A 26,311-nucleotide genomic window follows, 5' to 3' on the forward strand; every position below is an offset into this window, starting at 1 on the left:
AAGACATATTATCTGGTGTTTTGTTTCGCAATATTATGCAAAGGCTACTTTTCTTACCTTCTGGTACCTGCTGATCTGTATTTGGGATCTGCATAAATCCTGAAGTCGATAAGCTTCTTCTGTTCCTCTGTCTTCTTGTTATGTGACATTCATCCTCCACTGTTGCCATTTCTAATATAAAGTAGTGTAAAGTTCTTACTTATATCTGTCAGTAAACTCACCATGAAAACGCTAAAACATACCGGTGTAGTGAGTTTACATTATTCACCCAAGGAACTTTAGTTATTAGAGAGTTCCGGTCGGACGGTTTCCGGAGGAGGAGATGTTGCTCCGTTATTAAAGTCTGAATGTCATTAAAACATTATGTTTTTGTTTTTTTATTTGTTGTTTTTTTTGGTATAAAGAAATACAATCATGTCTGCTTACGGACTGTATACCTGCAGACTGTATTGATCTATATTGATATATAATGTATATATTGTGTTTTTTATGTTGATTTAATAAAAATTAAAAATTAAAAATTATTCCTTTTTTTATTTTTATTTCTTGTGCGGCCCGGTACCAATCGGTCCACGGACCGGTACCGGGCCGCACAAGAAATTACAACAACAACAAAACAAAAAAATGTATATTTCTTTTATTTTTATTAAATCAACATAAAAAACACAATATATACATTATATATCAATATAGGTACCAATCGGTCCACGGACCGGTACCGGGCCACGGCCCGGTGGTTGGGGGCCACTGATGTAGACCACAAGGAAGTCTTTTACATTTAGAAAAAAATATATAGGAATATGACTCCTTTAATGCGCCCTATAACCCGGTGCGCTGTATATATGAAAAAAGATCAAAAATAGACCATTCATCGGCAGTGCGCTTTATAGTCCGGTGCGCCTTATATATGAAAAAAGATCAAAAATAGACCATTCATCGGCAGTGCGCTTTATAGTCCGGTGCGCCTTATATATGAAAAAAGATCAAAAATAGACCATTCATCAGCTGTGCGCTTTATAATCCGGTGCGCTTTATAATCCGGTGCGCTTTATACACGAAAAAGATCAAAATTAGACCATTCATCGGCAGTGCGCCTTATAATCCGGTGCGCCTTATATATGAAAAAAGATAAAAAATAGACAATTCTTCGGCAGTGCGCCTTATAACCCGGTGCGCCTTATATATGAAAAAAGATCAAAAATAGACCATTCATCTGCAGTGCGCCTTATAATCGGTAAAATTATAATTTTCCGTCCTAAACTGTCATGCAACACTAAAGTTTAAAAATATATATTCTATCAGCAACTCCAAACTTTGAAAATAATATTTGGCATGTTTTTATTTATACACTGAAAGATGTTCTATGGCGTGTGTGTGTAAATGTATTTTTACAATGCTGACTTTTATTCTTCTTTACAACTTTGCTTATAGCCAAAACCAACATTTTGTTATCCACTTAGGACGGAACATTCCACACGGCACTGAGGACAGGTCACCTGAGAGCTGTTCTCAAGTCGGACATGACTAAAACGCCAGATGGCCAAAGTATTCCGCTGGAATGCTTCTTTGCATGAGCTTGTTTGAAAAGAAAAAAAAAAAAAGGGGGGGAAAAACCTAATTTGTCTTTTTGGCCATAATAAATCAGAAAGGATTTTAAGCAGTAGCCATTTGCTTCGTGATACTTAGCAGCGTCCAATAACAAGTAAAGAATTGAGGTTTATGCCTACACTGCAGTGTTCAAAAACAAGAAAAAAAAAATACAAAAATGAGGGGTATTTTATTTGAACTAAGCAAAATTATCTGCCAATAGAACAAGAAAAGTTGGCTTGTCAAGACTTTCCAAAACAAGTAAAATTAAAGCTGCAAGCAGCGTTGGTCGGGCCCGCATATTTGGCAGGTGCTAGTTGCTGAAGGATGTCAATCTATGAAATGTAGGTCTAAGTGAGACCTACATAGAGGTTTTTGTTTCATGTCTCTAAGACGTTCCTACCGGAAGTTACAAGCAGTTTTGTCTGTGTTTTCCTCCGAGGAGCAGTTTTGTCTGTGTTTTATTCCTAGGGGGTGCTAGAGCGCAATTTTGAGTTTTGGGGTTCGTTTTTTTTTTATTAGATCGCAATTTCCGCCAGTCCTGATGTGTTTAAAAAGTTTGGTGAGTTTTGAAGTATTTTAAGGGGGTTAAATTACAGCTCAAAGAAGCAAAAATTAGTGTTTTTATGAAACTTTTGTTTTGAAGGGGTGATTGCCAATTTCCTGTTGATTTTTGCTGAAGGATGTCAGTGTATGAAATCTAGCTCTAAGTCAGACCTACATAGAGGTTTTTGTTGCATGTCTCTATGATATTCGTACTGGGAGTTAGAGGAAGTGTTGTCTGTGGTTTTTTCCTAGGGGGCGCTAGAGCGCAGTTTTGATTTTTGGGGTTTGATTTTTCCAAATATCTTACTGAGATCATTTAGGACCAAAACCCTTAAAACAAGTAAAACACTCTAACATAAAATCTTATGTATGGCCGCGCAAGTTCCAGGATGCCCAAAATGTCCATAACACACCCAGCCGAGTCCCACGGGGAGGGGGGATAAAAGTTGGAAAAGTCGGCAAAAGTCCCAAAAATTTTAAAAATACCTACCCAGGTTCGAGTCCCACAAGTGCCCACAATGTCCAAAACGCACCCAGCAAAGTCCCATGGGAAGGCGGGGAGAAAAGTGAGAAAAGTCGGTAAAATGCTCAAAAATCACACCCGGGTTCGAGTCCATGTGGGACTCGAACCTGGGTAGGTATTTAGAAAATTTTTGGGACTTTTGCCAACTTTTCCAACTTTTATCCCCCCTCCCCGTGGGACTCGGCTGGGTGTGTTATGAACATTTTGGGCATCCCGGGACTTGCGCGGCGGGACTTGTGGGACTCGAACCTGGGTAGGTATTTTGAACATTTTTGGGGACTTTTGCAGACTTTTCTCACTTTTCTCCCCCACTTCCCGTGGGACTTTGCTGGGTGTGTTTTGGACATTTTTTTGCATCCCGGGACTTGTGCGGCCGGCGGCGGGACTCGTGGGACTGGAACCCGGGGAGGTATTTTGGACACAATTGGGACTTTTTGACCATATTGGCCGCCTTTTCCCCTCTTCTTCCCCGCCTTCCTGTGCACCATTGCTGGGTGTGTTTTGTAAATTTGGACAAAAATAGCTTCAAGCATGTTTTACTCAACATAGGTCATCAAATCTCAGCAACAAGCTGTAATATCTTACTGAGATCATTTAGGACCAAAACACTTAAAACAAGTAAAACACTAACATAAAATCTGCTTAGTGAGAAGAATGATCTTATCAGACAGAAAATAAGCAAATATCACCCTTATTTGAGATATTTCATCTTACTTAGATTTCACTTTTTGCAGTGCACGTGATCATCAATGGCTGTGAATTGAAGTAAAAGCAACAAAAAAAAGGAATCCCTTCCAATCCAACCCCTTTTAAGAGAAAGAGAACACAAACCTCATCCAAAGATTTATGGTTTTTTTATGTGACAACACCCGCTCAGACTTTATCCAAACACAGGAAATCCTTCACATTATGCACCAGTCTCACTTTCATTTGTCACATGAAAGCCAAAGCATTACTTTTGATTTGAGTATCAAAGCAAAACCTTATCTGAACAGTGGGACAAGCTTATATCGACAACCCCTCAGTGTGGACCACCCTGACAGCACACCTGGTTTTTACTAAACTAATTGTAACTGTTAATTTACCCTATTTTCCGGACCATAGGGCGCACTGCCCATGAATGGTCTATTTTTGGTCTTTTTTCATATATAAGGCGCGGCGGATCATAGGGCGCATTAAAGGAGTCTGTGGAGGTCTCGCTCCTCCGGGTTCCTTGGACCACCAATGACGGACATGACAGCTGCATTCATCTTGGCGAACAATAATTTATTTTGCAATAAATGTTCGTTGGGACCTTTTTTAAGTCATTTTCTGTCCGTCTCCTTCTCGCTCGAGCACATGAATGGTTTCTCCCAGAGTGTCCGTGTGTCACCAACCGCCATCACCAACAACAACAACAACAACCCTCTCTCCTTCCCGACTGCTGCCTTTAACAGAGCGACAGGTGATCAGAGAAACACTCACAGCTGTGTCATCTACGCACCTGCCGCTGATCTCGAAGCCGATCCTGGCACACCCCGTTTCGCCACAGGCCCGCAGGCCACGCCGCCCCACAGAGTCATACTATTATCTTTTTTTTTCTAAATGTAAAAGACTTCCTTGTGGTCTCTACATAACATGTAATGGTAGTTCTTTGGTCAAAATGTTGCATAGATGATGTTTTACGGATCATCTTCAAGCCGCTTTCTGACAGTCGCTTCCGGGTGTCTTATTTACGTTGCTCACCTTCGACGGCCTCCACTTTCACTGCCATCCACTTGGCAGCGCACCCGACCCCACTGGTTCCAACCGCGGGTGGTGGGCCCACGTGGCGGAGAAGATGGTGTGTCCACGTAGCTTCTTCGGGCTGTGCCCGGCCGGGCTCCGTGGCTAGCCCGGCCACCAGGCGCTCGCTGACGAGCCCTACCTCCGGGCCTAGCTCCGGAGGAGGGCCTCAGGCTTCCTCCAGGCCGGGTAACGCATCCTCTTTTATTTTGGTTCATGGGGGGTATCGTAACTCTGATGGGGGGGGGCATTCGGGTGCTACACCTTGCCCAAGGGTGACCCTTGGGCAAGGTGTAGCGGGGTCTTGTTCACGAGTGAGGGAAAGATGGAGAAGGAAATCAGCCGGAGAATCGGAGCAGCTGGGGCAGTATTGCAGTCTCTCTGCCGCACTGTTGTGACGAAACGAGAGCTGAGCCAGAAGGCAAAGCTCTCGGTCTACCGAGCTATCTACATTCCTACTCTCACCTATGGTCATGAAGTGTGGGTAATGACCGAAAGAATAAGATCGCGAATACAAGCGGCCGAAATGAGTTTCCTCAGAAGGGTGGCTGGCATCTCCCTTAGAGATAGGGTGAGAAGTTCAGTCACCCGAGAGAGACTCGGAGTAGAGCCGCTGCTCCTTCGCTTGGAAAGGAGCCAGCTTAGGTGGTTCAGGCATCTCGTGCGGATGCCTCACAAGCGTCTCCCTAGGGAGGTCCTCGTTGCACGTCCCACTGGGAGGAGACCCCGCGGCAGGCCGAGGACCAGATGGGGGGATTACATCTCCTCTCTGGCCTGGGAACGCTTCGGGATTCCCCAGGAGGAAGTCGCAAATGTTGCTCTGGAGAAGGAAGTCTGGGAGTCTCTGCTGGAGCTGTTGTCCTCGCGACCCGATTCCGGATAAGCGGTTGAAGATGGATGGATGGATGGACCTTCGACGGCATCTTCTCCCCGTCATCTTTGTTGTAGCGGTGTAGCGTGCAAGGACGGGAGTGGAAGAAGTGTCAAAAGATGGCGCTAACTGTTTTAATGACATTCAGACTTTACTTCAATCAATAACGGAGCAGCATCTCCTCATCCGGAAACAACAACAACACCCGGAAATGTGTCCCGTGAAAAAACGTCCGACCGGAATTCTCTAATAACTAAAGTTCCCTGGGTGAATAATGTAAACTCACTACACCGGTATGTTTTAGCGCTTTCATGGCGAGTTTACTGACAGATATAAGTAAGAACTTTACACTACTTTATATTACAAATGGCAACAGTGGAGGATGAATGTCACATAACAAGAAGATAGAGAAAAAGAAGAAGCTTATCGACTACGGTGTCGACACGGACTACAAAGGCGGACGCGCGCAATTTTTCAGGATTTATGCAGATCCCAAATACAGATCAGCAGGTACCAGAAGGTAAGAAAAGTTGCTTTTGCATAATATTGCGAAACAAAACGCCAGATAATATGTCTTACCTTATACACACACCATAATAATACTCCTATGTTGAAGCACATCAAGCGGTGTGGCTTCATAGCTTACCAAAGTCGTACTAAAACATTTCGATAGATTTTTGAGCGCCGTGTGTAACGTTCTATATTTTCAATGGAACATATAACATGTTGGTGTTGCTTACTTGAGACATATTGCAGTCCACACGCATCTCTTATGTGTGACTGCCATCGCATTGCAGTCTACACGTATCTCTTATGTTTGACTGCCATCTACTGGTCACACTTACTTGAGACATAATGCAGTCTACACGAATCTCTTATGTGTGACTGCCATCGCATTGCAGTCTACACGTATCTCTTATGTTTGACTGCCATCTACTGGTCACACTTACTTGAGACATAATGCAGTTTACACGTATCTCTTATGTGTGACTGCCATCGTATTGCAGTCTACACGTATCTCGTATGTTTGACTGCCATCTACTGGTCACACTTACTTGAGACATAATGCAGTCTACACGTATCTCTTATGTGTGACTGCCATCGTATTGCAGTCTACACGTATCTCTTATGTTTGACTGCCATCTACTGGTCACACTTACTTGAGACATAATGCAGTCTACACGTATCTCTTATGTGTGACTGCCATCGTATTGCAGTCTACACGTATCTCTTATGTTTGACTGCCATCTACTGGTCACACTTAACATTACACCATGTACCAAAAAAATTTTCGAGGTGGGTAAGCTCAGCCAAACTTATTCTTTACATTAGGCGCACCGGGTTATAAGGCGCACTGTCGAGTTTTAAGGGGGAAAAAAAATGATTTTAAGTTCGCCTTATAGTCCGGAAAATACGGTATGTTTAATAGTAACTCTTCATTTATGATTAATAGTTAATATTGATTGATAGCACTGATATTAGGCACCGATATAAACTTACTTTTTCGATTTGGTTACTACCATTCCCGTCGGCACTGCTGCCATGCATTACATACTATACATTACCTTTTGCACTATATTAATTTATATTATTATGTGTTGTCAACTTTGTAATTTTTTATGTCATTGCCTGAAATAAATGAAAAAAAAAAGTGAAAAAAAATTGTGGTATTGTATTGATCAGTATTGATACTGATCCCTATTGATGAGGTCCATCCATCCATCCATCCATTCATTTTCTACCGCTTGTCCCTGTCGGGGTTGTGTGGATCGTGGATGTTATTTTATTACATTATAACCTGCTTAAGTTGTCCCCATTTATATTTGTATGACACTCACCAGTAGATTGGGATGTGGATTTTTTTTTTTTACTGATTTCACCATGGAAATTTCCCATATTTTGAAATGTAAATGTTGAGAAGTATACCTTCTCTCCCTTCATCCAACATGACAAACATCTGGACAAGCCTTGGACTTGTTTTTCTATTTGGTTTAGGAAACGTCAGCCCAGTAGCGACACCATTTTTTTCCACTATTTTGCACCAAACAACGTCAGGGTGTAAAAACGTTGTTTCTACCGGTTTGCCTGATGATGCGTATCAGAGGAGACATACTGCAGGCTCGGCACTACATGAGAAGGAAATAGGGTGTGGGGGGGTGCTTGTGAGCAGTGTCGAGCATTTTGGGAAATAATTCTCACAAGAACGCAAATAAATGCACCATTCAGATGTCAAAACATACAAAACCCGTTTCCATATGAGTTGGGAAATTGTGTTAGATGTAAATATAAACGGAATACAATGATTTGCAAATCCTTTTCAAGCCATATTCAGTTGAATATGCTACAAAGACAACATATTTGATGTACAAACTGGTAAACATTTTTTTTTTGTGCAAATAATCATTAACTTTAGAATTTGATGCCAGCAACACGTGCCAAAGAAGTTGGGAAAGGTGGCAATAAATACTGATAAAGTTGAGGAATGCTCATCAAACACTTATTTGGAACATCCCACAGGTGAACAGGCAAATTGGGAACGGGTGGGTGCCATGATTGGGTATAAAAGTAGATTCCATGAAATGCTCAGTCATTCACAAACAAGGATGGGGCGAGGGTCACCACTTTGTCAACAAATGCGTGAGCAAATCGTTGAACAGTTTAAGAAAAACCTTTCTCAACCAGCTATTGCAAGGAATTTAGGGATTTCACCATCTATGCTCCGTAATATCATCAAAGGGTTGAGAGAATCTGGAGAAATCACTGCACGTAAGCAGCTAAGCCCGTGACCTTCCATCCCTCAGGCTGTACTGCGTCAACAAGCGACATCAGTGTGTAAAGGATATCACCACATGGGCTCAGGAACACTTCAGAAACCCCCTGTCAGTAACTACCGTTGGTCGCTACATCTGTAAGTGCAAGGTAAAACTCTTCTATGCAAGGCGAAAACCGTTTATCAACAACACCCAGAAACGTCGTTGGCTTCGCTGGGCCTGAGCTCATCTAAGATGGACTGATACAAAGTGGAAAAGTGTTCTGTGGTCTGACAAGTCCACATTTCAAATTGTTTTTGGAAACTGTGGACGTCGTGTCCTCCGGACCAAAGAGGAAAAGAACCATCCGGATTGTTATAGGCGCAAAGTGTAAAAGCCAGCATGTGTGATGGTATGGGGGTGTATTAGTGCCCAAGACATGGGTAACTTACACATCTGGGAAGGCGCCATTAATGCTGAAAGGTACATACAGGTTTTGGAGCAACATATGTTACAACATATGGACGCCCCTGCTTATTTCGGCAAGACAATGCCAAGCCACGTGTTACATCAACGTGGCTTTATAGTAAAAGAGTGCGGGTACTAGACTGGCCTGCCTGTAGTCCAGACCTGTCTCCCATTGAAAATGTGTGGCGCATTATGAAGCCTAAAATAGCACAAGGGAGACCCCCGGACTGTTGAACAACTTAAGCTGTACATCAAGCAAGAATGGGAAAGAATTCCACCTGAGAAGCTTCAAAAATGTGTCTCCTCCGTTCCCAAACCTTTACTGAGTGTTGTTAAAAGGAAAGGTCATGTAACACAGTGGTGAACATGCCCTTTCCCAACTACTTTGGCACGTGTTGCAGCCATGAAATTCTAAGTTAATTATCATTTGCAAAAAAAGAAATAAAGTTTATGAGTTTGAACATCAAATATGTTGTCTTTGTAGTGCATTCAACTGAATATGGCTTGAAAAGGATTTGCAAATAATTGTATTCCGTTTATATTTACATCTAACACAATTTCCCAACTCATATGGAAACGGGGTTTGTATACTTTTGACCCAGCAGATTTGCTCACATTTTCAGTAGACCCATAATAAATTCATAAAAGAACCAAACTTCATGAATGGTTTTCATGACCAACAAGTATGTGCTCCAATCACTACATCACAAAAAAATAAAAGTTGTAGAAATGATTGGAAACTCAAGACAGCCGTGACATTATGTCCTTAAGCAATGTGGTCTACATACAACACACAAAGACAAAGATATGTTTCAAAGGGCCAATTTTTTTTAGGCCAGAACATATTGACAAAACTATTTTAAATAGGTGCAACATAACATACATAAGTAACAAACAGCATAATAACAACATAGCTGTAAACCAAGGATGGCACACACTACATACACAAAGCCTAACCAGGCGTTTTTTTCCCTCAAGGAATTCTGAAATAAAATCATGTCTGAAGCCCAGAACACTCTACACATTTCCCCAGTTTTAGTTTAGAGATAAGGAAAGATTGGCCTGGCCCACTAGGATCCCTCTTTATGTTTGTGAACTTTATAGTCTATACATTTAGAGTGATGTGATAATCAAACACTCTAGAAGTCTAGAATGAAAGAGTATATAAGAGAATTGACAAGAGTGTGTACCTTCAAAGCTGCAATGTCTCTATCAATGTTGTCCTGGCGAGCAGTGCCTCGTTAAAATCCAGCCGCTGTTGCTTAGGAGGTGAAGTGTGTCTCTCCTACTCAGTGGCCTAGTGGTTAGAGTGTCCGCCCTGAGATGGGTAGGTTGTGAGTTCAAACCCCGGCCGAGTCATACCAAAGACTATAAAAATGGGACCCATTACCTCCCTGCTTGGCACTCAGCATCAAGTGTTGGAATTGGGGGTTAAATCCCCAAAAATGATTCCCGGGCGCGGCCACCGCTGTTGCCCACTGCTCCCCTCACCTCCCAGGGGGTGATCAAGGGTGATGGGTCAAAAGCAGAGAATAATTTCGCCACACCTACTGTGTGTGTGACAATCATTGGCACTTTAACTTTACTAGCTTTGTCGAAGCATGTTGCTTTTGTAGCTGTTTCAGCAGATTTGAATTGCTAGGATAGGATATTTGATCCAAGGGACAACTTACATTGAACTAAAATGTTATTTTCTTTGTGGTCGACAGAAGAAAAGTAGTGAGAATATCTCCATGTTAAGAAACTCGGCTTCGGGCTTCGCCATGACGTCTTGTTAGTAAACACAGACACACCCCCTCCCCCACACACACAAAGAGCGCGCCTCTTCTCCGTCGCCTCTTCCGCAGCGCTCCAATAAAACACACTCGGATCTTCTCAGTTCCTAGCCGATACTACATAAAAAATAACGTAAAATAACGCAGTAACGCATCATGTAGTAACGATAACGGAGTTACTGAATATAAAAAATAACGCGTTAGATTACTATTTACCGCCGAAAGTAACGCGCTAGTCCCAACACTGGATATGACTGAGACCAAAAGAGTCTGTTGGAACAGAGCTTCATCATCACAATGTTGGCACATATATCCTAAAGCAAAAGGGACAATGTAGAACAGGTGCCACAACAACAGGACTGTGCCAGATCGGAGGGCCGGAGAGTTTGGAGGTGCATGTTAATCACTTCGGCGGCGGCAGGATGAGGTCTGCAGGTGTCAGACGTACAAAGGAGCATTCAAGCCCGGGGGTCCCTACTCGCTTTCCTCGAATGCTCAATCGGAACAAAAACACACGATGAGAATCAACATATCTGTGTCATACAAATAATACGCGGTACACGTCCTCGCGGGTGTGCTATGATGCCATTCGTTAACCCTTGAGAAGAACTAGCACTTTACTTATTAGGTGATCAAGGGAGCGAAGCAAATAATTTCCGCTCCACAATCCCCTTTCAGCGTCCCTAATGACATGCTACACTGAACATAGAACTACAACCAGCTAGGAATAATGACAATATAATTAACATTAACAGTCGCTCACATTGTATAGCATAATGTTGATGGTAATAAGGCGGATTGTAATCGCTCTTTCCACTTTTAGTGTGAATAAAGCTTGCATGCCGGAACAATGTCAAAACCCTTTTTTTATGGTGACCCTACCAACCAAAAAACACTTATTGATTAACAAGAGGAAACCATTTCTGCTCTCATTAAAAGTACATTAACCAACATTTTAACAGTGGATTTACCTTCATGTACATAGTGCAGTGGTCCCCAACCACCGGCCCGCGACCCGGTACCGATTGGCACAAGAAATGTTTTTTTTTTTTTTTTTTTTTATGAAATCAACATAAAAAACACAATATATACATTATATATCAATATAGATCAATACAGTCTGCAGGAATACAGTCCGTAAGCACACATGATTGTATTTATTTACGTAAAAAAATAATAATAATTTTTTTTTTTTTTTTAAACCAAAGATCCTATCTACTGCCCAAAACAGCAATTCAAATCTGCTGAAACAGCTACAAAAGCAACATGCTTCGACGAAGCTAGTAAAGAGACACACACAGCGGCTGGATTTTAACGGAGGGACTGCTAGCCAGGACAACATTGATAGAGCCATTGCAGCGTATGTGCTAGAAGACATGCAGGCTATTTCTACAGTGGAGTCACCCGCTTTCAGGCAGCTGGACACAGTGGACAGTGAGTACATAAACATGGAAAGCGAGCTAAAGAAAACACTCCAAACTCTGCCTCTGCTCATCATTCAGCACTGAAGGTACACACACCCTGTCAATTCTCTTTTATATACTATTTCATTCTAGACTTCTAGAGTGTTTGATTATTACATCTCTCTAAATGTATAGACTATAAAGTTCACAAACATAAAGAGGGATCCTGGCGCTTACCAAAGGCATGCGGTAAATTTAGGCCTGCGCTTGTAAATTTGAGTGTGATGTAAGGATACCATCATGAAAAGCACATTTAATTAAAAAAATGTTATTATGGTCTTACCTTCACTTATAAATGAAGTCCATGCGCCGCTCCTTCTAAACAAAAGCATCGATAACTTGTTTATAGAAGTCTTCCTTATCTTTCTTCAGTTTTAAAAGTCTCTCTGTCTCGATGGAGATCTTCCTTTAATTATTACCTCCTGCTTCGATTGAAAGTCCAGTTTAGAAAACTGTTGTTGTCACTTCTTCTGCAGCCGAGTAGTCGCAAGAATCATCCCTGGGATCACTGGCGCCCTCAACCTTTTCCTCTCACTTCCCGCACTTCCCGATTCGTATTCCGCCATCAGCTTCCCTTCCATACTACACCAATCTCGTATTCTGCGAGCATCTACTCCAAACTTCTGAGCTTGGACCTTAAATCCTACTGAATAGCTCTTTATCTTCTTCCCTTTATGCGATTTTAAATCATTGAAATTAGCCTCCTCCATTTTGAAAATGATGAAAGGTGAAGTGTCACTCGTGACGTGACGAGTTTGACCCGGCGGTAATTCTAGGCAGGCGCATATTATATACCCGGCGGCAATTCAAGGAAATACGGTAATTCTTCTTCCTTCATTTGTTACCAGATTCGCACCCTCTTTCTCTCGTATTACCACTCGCACCACAGCTAACTTTACCCATGCTGCTACCTCTCGGCTCGGCGAAGGCGTATGACGTTGCACGCGCGACAGTTTGTGACGTATGTAAGAAGGTCAACATCAACCTTAAGAAAGTCAATGACTTCACCATAACAGTGGGTGACATTGTTATCACCAGGAAAGATGAGGTCACCTACCTAGGCTCCATTCTAGAGGCTAACCTTTCCTGTGATAAAATGGCAACCAAGGTAATCAAAAAGGTTAACCAACGAACGAGATTTCTCTACAGAATTTCCTCCCTGGTCAACAAAAGCACCTTGAGGATTCTGGCGGGAACTCTTGTTCAACCCTTTTTCGATTACGCATGCACCTCCTGGTACCCCAGCACCTCCAAAACCCTTAAATCTAAACTCCAAACATCTCAGAACAAGCTAGTCAGGTTACTTCTAGACCTCCACCCCAGATCCCACCTCACTCCTACCCACTTCTCTAAAGTGGGCTGGCTCAAGGTGGAGGACAGAGTTAAACAACTTGCACTGAGCCTGGTCTATAAAATCCACTACACCTCCCTGATACCGAAGTACATGTCAAACTACTTCCTTAACGTAAATGACCGCCATAACCACAACACCAGGGGGAGCTCCACTAACCACGTTAAACCCAGATTCCGAACTAACAAAGGTCTTAACTCATTCTCTTTCTATGCCACATCAATGTGGAATGCGCTCCCAACAGGTATAAAAGAAAGGGCATCTCTATCCTCCTTCAAAACCGCAATAAAAGTTCACCTCCAGGCAGCTACAACCCTAAACTAACACCCTCCCCGGATTGCTAATAATCAAATGTAAACAATCAAATGCAAATACTTTTTCTTATGCCTTCTGATCTCTCTCTCTCTCTCTCTCTCTCTCTCTATGTCCACTACTTGATGTCCATATCCTACCCCCCCCCCCCCCTCCACACCCCTGATTGTAAATAATGTAAATAATTCAATGTGATTATCTTGTGTGATGACTGTATTATGATGATAGTATATATCTGTATCATGAATCAATTTAAGTGGACCCCGACTTAAACAAGTTGAAAAACTTATTCAGGTGTTACCATTTAGTGGTCAATTGTACGGAATATGTACTTCACTGTGCAACCTACTAATAAAAGTCTCAATCAATCAATCAATCAAAGGTGCGCTTGTTTTTTGTCTCTGTGAGAAGGACAGACAAGAAAGAGTGATTAGAGCCTGTAGTCTAATGCCCGCAGCTAAAAGCAACTGCGTGAGAACGTGTACTCCAACATTCACAATATAGTCATTTTCTATATCGCACAGAGACAAACCCGCGATATATCGAGTATATTCCATATATCGCCCAACTCTATATACACATAAAGGGTAAAACGTCTCTAACACTTCCATTCCTTTCCAAATAAACTGCATAGGGCTGCTTCATAATGAGCACACAATGAGTACGCTGGCTTTTATAGCAACAACAAACGGAATGAGGGGAAACAAAATATGCCTCACCTCATGTCATTATTGTTTTGAGCGTCCACTAAAGTGACAACAGCCTGCAGCAGTGTGGATGCTGCTGAATGGTTGTACATACCAGGAGCTGCTTTTCTTTTTGCACGTTTTAAAATAGCGACGCAGGGGGAGTCGGGGAAATGTAACAGAATGAAAGTACTTATTTTATGTAGAAGTTGTAATGGAGCAAATGTGACACTTTTCAAATGTAAATAACGAAGAATAGGATATGTAAAAATTATACTTAGGTACGGTCGCAACTTTACAACACTGTTCTTATGGTGTATATGTGTCTTTACGGTCATACAGGACCGAGTGGGCCTGAATGCAACCTCGTTCACCTTAACCTTGAGCGGTGCATAATGAGGAAGTGCTGTGCTCAGTGTTTCCCACACATTCATTTATTTGTGGCGGACCGCCACGAAAGAATTACGTACGCCACAATTTTTTATTTTTTTTTGTCCTGTCCAGCTTCTCAGGCAAATCATATAGTTGATGTAGATGCCCATATAGGCTGTTCACATTTACTTTACAAAAGAGAAGTGTAGGATACTTCTCTTGTTGCCTTATTTGTATTTGACTTTATTCAATGTATTTATATTAGAAACACAACATGTGTATATAACAAAGGGTGCAAAGTCTGCAGGCAGTAGGAAACACATGGTTAAGTCTAGGGAGTAAAACTGATGGCAGTCCAAAGTTCAAGATTTTTGGAGCTCTTTGTTCAGTGGATCAGATGTTTGATGAAGCTCTGTGTCTATCTACCACCACTACTGTTTTATGTTTATTTGTTACTGACTGTGGCAGGACACCTCTGCCTCTGTTTCACTTTATGTTGCTGGTAAATAATATGGTTGTAGTAGTAGGCTAAAGTATGCACTAATTAAAGGGGCAGAGCTTTAAGAGACATTTTAGCTTTTATATTTTATAACATATATTTTTTGTAAGAACCACAATTAATAAATATATTTCAGTGAATAACTTATTGTTCATCTCTGTATATAAATATGTACATAAAGTGTTGTAATTATATTGTAAAATGGATGGATGAATGGACGTTTAAAACAAAACTGTTATTATTAATTAGTAAGTATACATTTTTTTAGCCTTTTTAGAGAAAATCATATCATTGTAGTAAATTATGCAAATTACTCGATAATGTCATGGTGACCACGCCCATAGCCACGCCCCCACCGCCACAGGTATCTTGCCAGTTTATGGGAAACACTGTGTGCTGTTGTTGTCGCAAACATAACATAACATTGCGGCAGCTGTGTTATGAGGGCTGCTGTCGGCGCGTTAAGGTGAGCAATAAAGTTTAAAAAGAGTGTCAGACTGTTTGAGTTTATGTCGAGACGCTACATGACTTATAAGACTTTGCTTGTACAATATAACCACCGAGCACTTGTTGCAGATATCTGAGTCTGCACTCATTTGCAGTGTTGGGACTAACGCGTTACAAAGTAACTTTCGGCGGTAACTAGTAGTCTAACGCGTTATTTTTTATATTCAGTAGCTAAGTTACCGTTACTACATGATGCGTTACTGCGTTATTTTACGTTATTGTTTATATAGTATTGTCTAGAAACTGAGAAGATCTGAGTGTGTTTTATTGGAGAGTTGCAGAAGAGGCGCGGGAGAAGAGGCGCGCTCTGTGTGTGTGTGTGTGAAGGGTGGGGGGGGGGCTTTGGGGCGTGTCTGTGTTTACTAACAAGACTTCATGGTGGAGCCGAAGCAGAGTTTCTTAACATGGAGATATTCTCACCACTTTTCTTTTGTCGAGACTCAACCACAATGAAAATAAAAATGTTGTTAAATGTAAGTTGTGTCTTGGATCAAAGATCCTATCTACTGCCCAAAACAGCAATTCAAATCTGCTGAAACAGCTACAAAAGCAACATGCTTCGACGAAGCTAGTAAAGAGAGACACACTTCACCTAAAGATTTTAACGGAGGCACTGCTAGCCAGGACAACATTGATAGAGCCATTGCAGCGTATGTGCTAGAAGACATGGAGGCTATTTCTACAGTGGAGTCACCCGCTTTCAGGCAGCTAATTAGCATGATACCGGCGACAAACAGCAAATGGCACAGAAAACATTGTCCACGTACCTGGACAGTGAGTACATAAACATGGAAAGCGAGCTAAAGAAAACACTCCAAACTCTGCCTCTGCTCATCATTCAGCACTGAAGGTACACACACTCTGTCAATTCTCTTTTATACTCTTTCATTCTAGACTTCTAGAGTGTTTAATTATCACATCACTCTAAATGTATAGACTATAAAGCTCATAAACATAAAAAAATAAAATAAAGGGATGCTAGAGGGCCAGGCCAATCTTTCCTTTTCTCTAAACTAAAACTGGGGAAATGTATAGAGAGTTCTGAGCTTCAGTACAGTGTTGACCTCCTGAAGATGTGATTTTATTTCACAATTCCTTGAGAGAGAAAAAGGCCTGTTTAGGCATGTGTATAGCAGTATGTGTGCTGTATATAGTGACATGACACATAATCATGTCATGTGTGCCTTCCTTGGGTGAAGCCAGGTTTACAGCTATGTTGTGACATGTTGTTATTATGCGGTTTGTTACTTATGTACGTATGTTATGTTGCAGCTATTCAAAATAGTTTTGTCAATTTGTTCTGGCCCGAAATAAATTGGCCCTCTGAAACATATCTTTGTCTTTGTGTGTTGTATGTAGACCAGATTGTTTGTGTGTTGTATGTAGACCACATTGTTTGTGTGTTGTATGTAGACCACATTGCTTAGCAGAGTTCAGTGATGCAAATGCATGTCAACAGATTATATTATTCTCCAGTGCAATAACAGTACTGAAATGAAGGCTAAAAGGGCATTAATGGGAGCCTTAAATTTTTTTTAAAAAAAGAAGTAACTAAATAGTTACTTTTCACAGTAACACGTTACTTTTTGGTGAAAGTAACTGAGTTAGTAACTGAGTTACTTTTGAAATTAATTAACTGGTAAGTGTAACTAGTTACTGGTTTTCAGTAACTAACCCAACACTGCTCATTTAGCACCAAAATAAGGCACCGGTAGCTGGTTAGTAAGTCGGCACTGGTGCCATTATGGAAGCGGGTCTCAGTGCCCATCCCTACTCATGACAGTTGAGTAAATAAACATTGTTTTGTTAATCATCCCATTAAAGGCCTACTGAAATTACATTTTTTTATTTAAACGGGGATAGCAGATCCATTCTATGTGTCATACTTGATCATTTCCCGATATTGCCATATTTTTGCTGAAAGGATTTAGTAGAGAACAACGACGATAAAGTTCGCAACTTTTGGTCGCTGATTAAAAAAAAGCCTTGCCCCTACCGGAAGTAGCGTGACGTAGTCAGTTGTTCGCCTCCTCATATTTTCCTATTGTTTTCAACGCAGCTAGAGCGATTCGGACCGAGAAAGCGACGATTACCCCATTCATTTGAGCGAGGATGAAAGATTCGTGGATGAGGAACGTTAGAGTGATGGACTAGAATGCAGTGCAAGACATATCTTTTTTCGCTCTGACCGTAACTTAGGTACAAGCTGGCTCATTGGATTCCACACTCTCTCCTTTTTCTATTGTGGATCACGGATTTGTATTTCAAACCACCTCGGATACTATATCCTCTTGAAAATGAGAGTCGAGAACGCGAAATGGACATTCACAGTGACTTTTATCTCCACGACAATACATCGGCGAAGCTCTTTAGCTACTGAGCTAACGTGATAGCATCTGGCTAAAATGCAGATGGAAACAAAATAAATAAATCCCTGACTGGAAGGATAGACAGAAGATCAACAATACTATTAAACCATGGACATGTAACTACACGGTTAATAATTCTCAGCCTGGCAAAGCTTAACAATGCTGTTGCTAACGACGCCATTGAAGCTAACTTAGCAACCGGACCTCACAGAGCTATGATAAAAACATTATCTCTCCACCTACGCCAGCCAGCCCTCATCTGCTCATCAACACCCGTGCTCACCTGCGTTCCAGTGATCGACGGCGCGACGAAAGACTTCACCCGATCACAGATGCGGTTGGCGGCTAGCGTCGGCTAGCGCGTCTGCTATCCAAGTCAAAGTCCTCCTGGTTGTGTTGCTGCAGCCAGCCGCTAATACACCGATCCCACCTACAACTTTCTTCTTTGCAGTCTTCATTGTTCATTAAACAAATTGCAAAAGATTCACCAACACAGATGTCCAGAATACTGTGGAATTATGAGATGAAAACAGAGCTTTTTTGTATTGTTTTCAATGGGGTACCGATACTTCTGTTTCACTGGCTACGTCACGCGCATACGTCATCATCCAAAGCCGTTTTCGACCGGAAGTTTAGCGGGAAATTTAAAATTGTACTTTATAAGTTAACCCGGCCGTATTGGCATGTGTTGCAATGTTAAGATTTCATCATTGATATATAAAATATCAGACTGCGTGGTCGCTAGTAGTGGCTTTCAGTAGGCCTTTAAATCACAATTTATTTCTTACTGTATATTCAAAAATGCAGTCTTGGAAAGACTACACAAAAATATCTACTTCCCAAAAAAATAAGGTCATGTTTTGGATTTGTTTGGCAAATGTCAGTCGGGTGTTTAAAAACCTCTAACACAAGATTTCCATTCTAATTGTTTAAGGCAGTGGTCCCCAACCACCGGTACCGGTCCGTGGACCGATTGGTACTGGGCCGCGGCCGCACAAGAAATTTAAAAAAAATTTAAAAATTTTAAAAAAATTTAAAAAATGTGTTTGTATTCAATCAACATAAAAAACACAATATATACATTATATATCAATATAAATCAATACAGTCTGCAGGGATACAGTCCGTAAGCACACATGATTGTATTTCTTCATGACAAAAAAAAAAAAAAATTTTTTTTTTTTTTTTTTTACTAAACCCCCCCCCCCCCCCCCCCCTCCACCCCCCGGTCCGTGGGACAAATTTTCAAGCATTGACCGGTCCGCAACTACAAAAAGGTTGGGGACCACTGGTTTAAGGGACCAAGTAGAAATAGCAGTAAAAATATTTTAAGTGGCGTAATGTAATGAAATAAACACAATTAAGTTAACGTAATTGAATTCATCAAATTGGTCATTTGGGATGCACTTGTAGTTCAATTATCTCTCAGTTAATCTGATTAGTTGTGCAGAATGTGATGTTTCCACCTGAACATACTAAATCCCGGCAATGTTCTTCCTTCCCTGTCTTTTGCTGCAAAACACTGCCAGGGCTGAAAGAGCAATTCATGTTGTCATGCATATTTTACCCAGTCAACTCAAATAATGACGATTGGTCATGAAAAAATATGACCCCGGCACAAAAGAGGGAGTGGGAACAGGAGTTGACAATGCCGTGAGAAAAACTCATGTGTCACATCATGTGGAGAGGATACTACTGGCATGTCTTGGACCCGTACCATCCGCCCTCATGAATGCAATATGAAGTGGTGTGGCGATGCATTGAAGTGTACAGATGATGCCCCAACAAGGGACTCGTGCCCTGACGGTGCCACGACTTGTCTCGTCACGCTCACGTCGTACACAAAACAGACCGGGTTTTAGCCAGCTTTTAATCCGAATGACACGGAGGTGACTTCATTTACCGCGGCTTCTTTCTTCAGGAGCCACCGCTCTCTGTGAATTAGCACATTGAAGTCTGAAGAACCTGAGGTTGAACCGGGCCTCAAGTCATGTCAGCAGCACAAAGGAAATGACATTTTCAACCGTTAAGACGGACCAGCGGTGACACAGGGTGACGATGACGAAAGCCTGAAGATACGGTAGATCCCTCTGGAATACTGGAGGTATTTTTCATCAAAATTCACGGATGAATCAGATGTATTTCTCTTTTTTAGCCTACATTACTAAGGTTCTGTTATTTACAACAGTTGTAAAATTGGCAGGGGTGTGCAGTCAGGGCCAGCAAGGCCTTTTCTGCTGGCCAAACATAACCAGAAATCCATCTTCTTCCTCTTATCCGAGGTCGGGTCGCGGGGGCAGCAGCCTAAGAAGAGAAGCCCAGACTTTCCTCTCCCCAACCGCTTCGTCCAGCTCTTCCTGGGGGATCCCGAGGCGTTCCCAGGCCAGTCGGGAGACATAGTCTTCCAAACGTGTCCTGGGTCTTCCCCGTGGCTTCCTACCGGTCGGACGTGCCCTAAACAGGCGGTCGGGTGGCAACATGACCAGATGCCCGAACCACCTCATCTGGCTCCTCTCCATGTGGAGGAGCAGCGGCTTTACTTTGAGCTTCACCCAGATGACAGAGCTTCTCACCCTAAGGGAGAGCCCCACCACCTGGCGGAGGAAACTCATTTTGGCCGCTTGTACCCGTGATCTTGTCCTTTCGGTCATAACCCAAAGCTCATGACCGTAGGTGAGGATGGGAACGTAGATCGACCGGTAAATTGAGAGCTTTGCCTTCCGGCTCAGCTCCTTCTTCACCACAACGGATCGATACAGCGTCCGCATTACTGAAGACGCTGCACCGATCCGCCTGTCGATCTCACCATCCACTCTTCCCTCACTCGTGAACAAGAATCAGAGGTACTTGAACTCAGGGCCTCCTCCACAACCCGGAGATGGCACTCCACCCTTTTCCGGGCAAGAAAGGGGTGGAGAAATCATGATCATAATTAAAGATACAAGTATTTTTTTACTTAATTTCCCTAAATATTGTGGAGAATGCATATATGTTTAAGAGTTCTTTCTTTATTCCTAGTCATGTTTAGAGCAGCTAGTGTTTTTCCATTTGTACTCTTTCTGTGTTTGTATCTTATGTCCGCAAGTAAACTGTGTGCTTTACCTTGAAGTCTTGGAATGTAGGAGTTGGAGTAATCCCTTTTTATCTTATCTGTATTAGAACAGTGAGGCTGTATTCCTTTCTGGACAGGGTGGGGGCTGTTTTCGTATTCAAGAAGTTGTCTCTTCCGTTTGAATGTTAGACCAATTCGAGATGCCGGTATGACCGCATTGGTGTGGACTGGTCTCCTAAACCTTTAGTAAAACTTGATAATATTCCTATTCTGTCTTGATGGTCCTTCTTACTCTGCATATATGTCATCTCATATAAATATATATATATATATATATATATATATATATATATATATATATATATATATATATATATATATATATATATATATATATATATATATATATATATATATATATATATATATATATTTTTTTTTTTTTTTTAATTTTATTTTATTTTTTTTTATTATTAAATCAACATAAAAACACAAGATACACTTACAATTAGTGCACCAACCCAAAAAACCTCCCTCCCCCATTTACACTCATTCACACAAAAGGGTTGTTTCTTTCTGTTATTAATATTCTGGTTCCTACATTATATATCAATATATATCAATACAGTCTGCAATACACATGATTGTATTTTTTTATGACTAAAAAAAAAAAAAAAAAAAAAAAAAAAAAAAATTTAAAAATACCATACGTCATAAAAATAGGGTCCCACAGTACATTTTTGGGGGTTACACTTTTTTGCAAGCGTTTTGAAAACAAATGATAAATGTGCATTATCCTATTATATCTCACATTCGGCACTCAGCATCAAGGGTTGGAATTGGGGGTTAAATCACCAAAAATGATTCCCGGGCGCGGCACCGCTGCTGCCCACTGCTCCCCTCACCTCCCAGGGGGTGATCAAGGGGATGGATCAAATGCAGAGGACAAATTTCACCACACCTAGTGTGTGTGTGACAATCATTGGTACTTTAACTTTAACTTTAACTATATTATGTTTTGGAAAAAGGTTGTCATAAACGTTAATTCATAAAAATACAAAAGAATAAAAATGTTTATGTTTCAGTTATTCATTCACTTTCTTCTTTCCTTCATGGATCTAAACTTTACCGTTTTTTCTATATATTTATTGTAATATTTTCAGAATGTGTTTGTTTTATTTTTAGCCAAAGTAAGACAAAGAAAACAATCTGAAGTTGTCTTTATTTTTTTTTGTTTTAATGCCATGATTTTAATAGTCCGGCCCGCATGTGCACAGTTTTTCCTCCATGCGGCCCCTGAGCTAAAATTAGTTTGACACCCCCGATAATAATAATAATAATAATAATAATAATAATAATAATAATAATAATAATAATAATAATAATACATTTTATTTGGTGTAGCGCTTTTCAGAGTACTCAAAAGACGCTTTACAGGATTAAAATATAAAACAGTTCAAAGTAATAATATAAAATACAGGAAATATAAAAGCAGTACATTGTAAAATACATAATAATACTGGACTAGTGGTACGCCAAATAATCACTTAATGAAATATTCAAACACAGTGTTACTGTTCAAACTGTGGACAAAAATAATAAATATACTTATTAAAATAAAACCTCTGTCTTGGTTTTTTTGGGTTTTTTTAGTATTCAGGCCTACTACGCTACTGTATTTTAATGTTTTCTGAGGTGGTACTTGGTGGAAAAAAAAGTTTGAGTCCCCCACTTCCAAATAAGGTAATAGACAGAAATACACCTGAAAGATTACCCATGGCAACTCATGTAACCAGGGATGGCAAATACAATTGGTAACAGTAAAGTATTTTGATTGGCAGCTCGTTCCGAAGATTGCATCCAATAAGACAGTCTGCATACACCAATTGTTTCCAACCACTGTGCCGCGGCACACTAGTGTGCCGTGAGATATTGTCTGGTGTGCCGTGGGAAACTTTGCAACTTCACCTAATTGGTCCAAAAAATATTATTTGCAAAACATTGATTATAATCTGCAAATAATAGTGTCTGTGCTGTGTAGAGCTCGGCAGGGTAACCGTGTAATACTCCATGCCAGTAGGTGGCAGCAGGTAGTTCATTGCTTTGTAGAAGTCGGAATGTTTTGTCGTGATCCCAATATGCAGAGCACAGCGGTAGATAGCGTGCAGGTAAAAAGGTATGTTGCGCTTAAACCAAAAATGAACAAAAGGCAAGTCCCGCTAGAAAAAGACACTGAAGCATAGCTATGCAAAACGAAAGTAAAACTGAACTCGCTACAGAGTGATCAAAAACAGAATGCTGGAGGACAGCAAAGACTTACACGACATGACAATCGACAATGTCCCCACAAAGAAGGATAGCGTCCGCACAACTGAAATAGTCTTGTTCATACTTGCCAACCCTCCCGAATTTTCCGGGAGACTCCCGAATTTCAGTGCCTCTCCCGAAAATCTCCCGGGACGACCATTCTCCCGAATTTCTCCCGATTTCCAGCCGGACTTAAGGCACGCCCCCTCCAGGTCCGTGCGGACCTGAGTGAGTACAGCCTGTCGTCACGTCCGCTTGGCCAACCAAAATACAACACAACGGTTTACGTTGTATTGCGCACCCTTACGGCAAGTGTGGGAGTCGGTTCTGAAGTATGAAGTAAAGAGACGTAACTTCGTCACCTCGCCCGGTTATTGACGCCAACCCAGGATATTACACTGCCCATACCTACGCTCCTTCAAAGGCTGTGCTACTGGCTGCAAAGCATTGCACTTTCAAATACAACAATGAGTAGAGAGGAGTGTTATTTGTGCATATGTGTAAATAAATGAACACTGAAATTCAAGTATTTATTATATATATATATATATATATATATATATATATATATATATATATATATATATATATATATATATATATATATATATATATATATATATAAAATAATACCTGGGATTTATATAGCGCTTTTCTAAGTACCCAAAGTCGCTTTACATGTTAAAAACCCATAATTCATTCACACCTGGTGGTGGCAAGCTACTTTCGTAGCCACAGCTGCCCTGGGGTAGACTGACGGAATATATATGATATATATATAACAATATATATATATATATACATATATATATATATATATATATATATATATATATATATATATATATATATATATATATATATATAGCTAGAATTCACTGAAAGTCAAGTATTTATTTTATTTATATATATATATATTTATATATATATATATATATATATATATATATATATATATATATATATATATATATATATATATATATATATATATATATATATATATATATATATATATATATATATATATATATATATATATATAAGAAATACTTAAATTTCAGTAAATTCTAGCTATAAATATACTCCTCCCCCCTTAACCCCGCCCCCGGCCCCGCCCACCCTGCAATCTCCCGAATTTGGAGGTCTCAAGGTTGGCAAGTATGACAAAAACAGAATGCTGGACGACAGCAAAGACTTACACGACATGACAATCGACAATGTCCCCACACAGAAGGATAGCGTCCGCACAACTGAAATATTCTTTTGTTTGCCAATACAAAGCAGGTCAGTCACTCAAAGGAAGGCGTGAAGCTGCTACAGGAAAACACCAACAAAACAGGAAAAGCCACCAAAATAATAGCGCAAGACAGGAACTAAAGCACTACACACAGGAAAACAACAACAAACTTAAAAAATATTTTAAAAAAGACAACCTGGTGGAGTTTCATTTTTTAACGTTTCTGCTGGTGGTGTTTTTTAAATGAAAAAAATGTGCCTTGGCTTAAAAAAAGGTTGAAAAACACTGTCATACACAAAAAAATATGTTTTTGTATACTGGTTGTGTACGTGTAGGAATATAACATAACTGTTGATCAGCTCATCCAAATGCATTATTGTTTCCCATTATTTCCGACTATTGTATATTGCATGTTATTATATTGAGTTGGAAGGCATCAGCAGAAACTTGGCGCAAGCTCATTATCGCCACATGCAACAACGCAGCATCTTTTACCTCACTTTCGTCCTCAAGGTATTCCTCCTTCAAAAAGGCGCGACGAGAGCCTCCAGCTGGAAGAGCAAGTAGTCCAGAATGAATGAAGCCTTTTAATTGTGCTGCCGCAGACCTCCTGTCAAGCTCACTACTACATCAGATCGTGGTGCGTTCACTTGCCTCCCGTGTGTCGCAGCACTTGTAATAAAAAAAACTAAACAACAACAATAATTCAATAAATAGAACACTAAATTATAATTGATTCAAAAGTTGATTGCCTTGGTGAATAATTGCTAATTATTCGTCGTGTTGTACGAATTGTCAGGGCAAGCCTTTATCCCCTCTCATCCACAACAGAGCAGGATGCTGTCGGTCACAGTGTCTCCGCCCATCCACACTGGAGCAAAATGCACGACTTTTCAGGAAATGTCACGCAGTTATTTTTTTTATTGCTATGAATGTTTTTTGTTTTTTTTTCAAACTACGCTTGTAAAAACGTAAGCAAAATGTTAGGCGAGTATTAATAACAATTTACTGTTTACCATCGCACCGTAAAGTACACGTAAATAGATAGACGCTATTCCAATTCCGGATTTTCCGAGTAAAAGCCAAACAAATGCCACTGCACATTTATTTATGGTCAAATTCATGTAGAGTCATGTATACAACTATCGTTTTATTTTCTATGATAAAAAATAGTCAGAAAAATTCCCAATTATCATTGATATTTTGTTGTTCCGTACACATTTCTTCTCTTATTCTGGTAATATCAAATACCGGAAATAAAATGTATTCACCTTACTACCGGCTGATTTGGCCAATCAGAGCCAACACATGAGCCTGATCAAATGAGTGCGCTCGTTTTTAGTGCCGATAATACAATCGCGGGCGGATTCTAGACTTAACTCGATGTAAAAAAAAAAAAAAGACGACCCGAGTCACAAATCGAGTTCACCAAATGGGAATGCCACCTTTAAACAGCCACAGAAAGTGTGGTACAAGTGCAATAAAACAACTTTGTGCTAGCGAATATTGCTGAATATGACCGGTGAGCAACTACTAACAATACTTCAACAGCCATTAACTATTAATGTTTGCGTGTTGTTGTTGTTTTGTATACAATACTATTTAGTCAATACTATTGACTGTACTGTTGCTAACATTAGCTTGCGCTGTTATGCTTAAAGTAAGCGAAACATTGCTTGGGAAGTAGACCCCGGAAGGGACAAGCGGTAGAAAAATGGATCGATAGACGCAGGTATACTAGTTAGAGCTGCATGTTTCGTCACTGAGGTAACAACGTAACTTGTTTGTTCAGTTTCAGAAGAAGCAGGACGTAGAGTAAATTAATTGTTTTACATTGCTATTTTACTTGCACATACAAGCTCATTTTGT

The 26,311-nt window shown here is 40.5% G+C and overlaps 2 protein-coding genes across 10 annotated transcripts in view; one reads left to right on the top strand and one right to left on the bottom strand.

Annotated features, from left to right (window-relative positions):
• Positions 1-25,372, bottom strand: part of arvcfb (ARVCF delta catenin family member b) — a 492,749-nt gene extending 467,377 nt beyond the window's left edge. For all 7 annotated transcript variants that reach the window (XM_062051626.1, XM_062051621.1, XM_062051625.1 and 4 more), the window contains exon 1: positions 24,938-25,372. The gene's annotated coding sequence lies outside the window, so the exon portion shown is untranslated. The remainder of the gene's footprint in view (positions 1-24,937) is intronic.
• tango2 (transport and golgi organization 2 homolog (Drosophila)) overlaps positions 19,800-26,311 on the top strand; it is a 45,922-nt gene continuing 39,410 nt past the window's right edge. For 2 of the 3 annotated variants that reach the window (XM_062051645.1, XM_062051647.1), the window contains exon 1: positions 25,810-25,964. The gene's annotated coding sequence lies outside the window, so the exon portion shown is untranslated. Of the gene's footprint in view, positions 19,948-25,809; positions 25,965-26,311 lie in introns of those variants that run through there. The other variant, XM_062051646.1, reaches the window with a different exon arrangement.

The sequence above is a fragment of the Entelurus aequoreus genome, linkage group LG06, assembly GCF_033978785.1.
Source record: "Entelurus aequoreus isolate RoL-2023_Sb linkage group LG06, RoL_Eaeq_v1.1, whole genome shotgun sequence".
NCBI lineage: Eukaryota > Metazoa > Chordata > Actinopteri > Syngnathiformes > Syngnathidae > Entelurus > Entelurus aequoreus.